Consider the following 3,007-nt stretch of genomic DNA (forward strand, 5'->3'; position numbering starts at 1 on the left):
CCATTTATAGAGCAGGGGTGTTTGACCCTAAACCCATTCCATTTTTAGAGCAGGGGTGTTTAACCCTAACCATGTGTCATTTATAGAGCAAGGTTAACCCATATAGAAAGAAAATAAAAGATGTCACAACAGAGTACAAGTGCCAGGCTGAACCAATTAGGCTCCCGCAGAGCAGCAGTGCTCTAGCATAGCAGATATGTTTGAAAAGGTCTGTCTCTGGGTGGGTCTGGAGGACTTATTTATGAAATTTGAAGAGGGGGGATTTGCCATTAAAGAGGGGGTTTGCTAGAAAAGGGGTGTTCTGCCGAACCATAACCCCCCCCCCACACACACACACACACACACACACGATAATTATTAAGACATATCTTTGAATTGATGTAACTTTTCGAAATATTGACCGTTTTTAAAACGATTTTTTAGTCGAAAGCTAGGCGTAAACTGCATTACTGCGCATGTGTTATTACTACATGGTACATGTCCAGGCCCGTATCCAGTCGGATTTTATCTCTTTCTACTACTACAAAAGATAAATCTAGGTGCATTTTCAACCATAAAACATATTAAAACTTATTCCGTTTCCATTTTTTGGTGCGCGCAAATGAGGCATGTTGTGGCAAAATGGCTAAGTTGTAGCAAAAATTAAAATTCAAGTTATTGGTATTTTCAAATACCTGAGTATGTGATCTTTAAAATGAGGAGTGATTCATTCAAATTGGACATTTCAAACCAAACTTATTGGAAAGTGAAAGTACAGTACTCTTAGAGTCAAGATAAACAGGATTTTGAGAAATTACCTTTCAAAGGTATTTGTGCATATATTGTTTAATATAATGAACTATGAAAAATAAAGTTAAATAAACAATTTGTTAACCCTTACGCTGCCAGCTCTTTTCTTATTCAGTCAACCAGAGCGCCAGCTGATAAAATTACCTCTAATCCCCTGTGCCAGCTAATTATTTAACAAGGTCACCGTAATGCTTATATTTGATAGTGTATATTATTTGCTCAATAATTCATAAACTATTCAGATCATGAAAATATAAATCAAAAAACAATTAATCAGCATTAGTTGGTTTGTACATATATGCTTTTATTTCTGCATTTTATTTAGTATTTAGTGAATAAATGATAGGATAATTTTGTCGAGGCCTATTACAAATAGTATATTGGGCCTAGGCCTACATTAGCAGAGTATGTGTTTTCAAAGTCAAATTACTTGCTGATAAAAATCAAAATAACGAATCCTAGGCCTACGTATATTTACTAACATTACCATCACAGTTCAGGCCTAGCTAGGCCTACGCCTAGGCTAGGTCTGCCTAGCTAGGCCTACGCCTAGGCTAGGTCTGCCTAGCTAGGCCTAGGACCAGAACTCAGGCTCAGTTTTCTTATTTTTTTGCCGATTTCAGGCTCAAAATGTTCTTATTTTGTTGGTATTTTTACAAACTTTTCAAACATACAAAATTATTGTTGTCCAGCAGTATATATTTAATACTGTACTTTATTATAGAGGGTATTACATAAACCACAGCAAAGTACGGTATAGATAAATTTGTAGGGTTTTTTTTTATTAAAATAAATGAGAACCTCATTTATCATTTTACCTCAGACCCAATTTGTTTATATTTTGTTTTGAATTTTTAAGCGATTTCAGCCTCAGTGTTATTATAAAATGTGTTTTTATAAAACAAAAAGGGCCAAATCATGAGTTGATCTGATGGGCCAAATATATTCTCAGCCGAGAGGTCTATTTGCAATTTGAAATTATGGGGGCCTACTTTTAAATTGTACTAGGTGAGTGGTCATGACCCAATTGGGTTGCAGGAAATTTCTGTGTGGACCTGCCATCAGTTTAACAGTCGTCAGTCAAAATACTAACATTTTTCCGAAAGTACACAGTACGCATGTAGGAATGTAATTTTATGAGCACTGTCTATTGATACAACAACATTTTATTCCCTGTAAAATAAAAAATGCTATAATCACAGTGAACAAAACGATGTACAGAGATGGAACTTGGCGGCACAAATGTCGGGGTGATTCTAATAATGTATGACTTTAAAAAGGCTATTGACGAAACACAATGATCAGAAGAAAACACAGAGACAGAACTTGGCGTCATATATTAGAGTCCTGTATGACTTGAATTATTTGCGGGAAAATCGAAATGTATTTTTAAAAACACTGTTCTTTGGTTCTCTAGCTGTTTATTAACAATAGGCTTCTACCATGAGTCTCAAATCATGCATGAGGACTGCAATTATTATTATTATTATTATTATTATTATTATTATTATTATTATTATTATTATTATTATTATTATTATTCTTTTTTCTCTTTAGTGGGGATTAAAACCACTTTTATTTCTTCTTTCCTCTTTGATTTTCATAAATCATGTCATAAAATATCCGTTTTATATATTTACAACAAGCTTAAAAATGCAAAGGCTCATATGTATACCATAAGCTTAAAAATAAAAAGGCGCATATGCATACAATTAAAAGGCAATTTTTTACGTGCATTTAGGCCTATACCTTATCTACTTTTATTTGTATACATTTACATTTGTACATATTAAAAAGGGTCAGTCCTGATGGCTGACTAATCAACGCATTCTTAATATTTCTTATTGTATTCAATATCAAATAGTCTTGACGTGGAATCCAAGTTCCATTTACAATCATATCTTAAAGTACGTGCTTTGTATAAACAAAATGTTCCAAGACTGGTCTCTTATACACATCTAGATGTGTATAAGAGACAGATACTCAATTAGGCCCATGTGGCCGAATCGTTGAAAATAGACCATGTTAAAAATTGGCCAATTTTGGCAAAAACCATGAGTTATAGCCCATACTTTTTTTGGACGATTTTTTTTACCACTCCATTTTCCAGATGTTTCGTATTCCATGACACCTACAGATCACAAGAGTCTTTTGCAGGTTGATAAATGCCACTTAAAGCTTATAGTTTTAAGATTAAACAACGATAAATCGGATGATA

This window comes from Anneissia japonica, unplaced genomic scaffold (genome assembly GCF_011630105.1).
Source record: "Anneissia japonica isolate Jap-2015-1 unplaced genomic scaffold, ASM1163010v1 scaffold284795_len787576_cov167, whole genome shotgun sequence".
Taxonomy (NCBI): Eukaryota; Metazoa; Echinodermata; class Crinoidea; order Comatulida; family Comatulidae; genus Anneissia; species Anneissia japonica.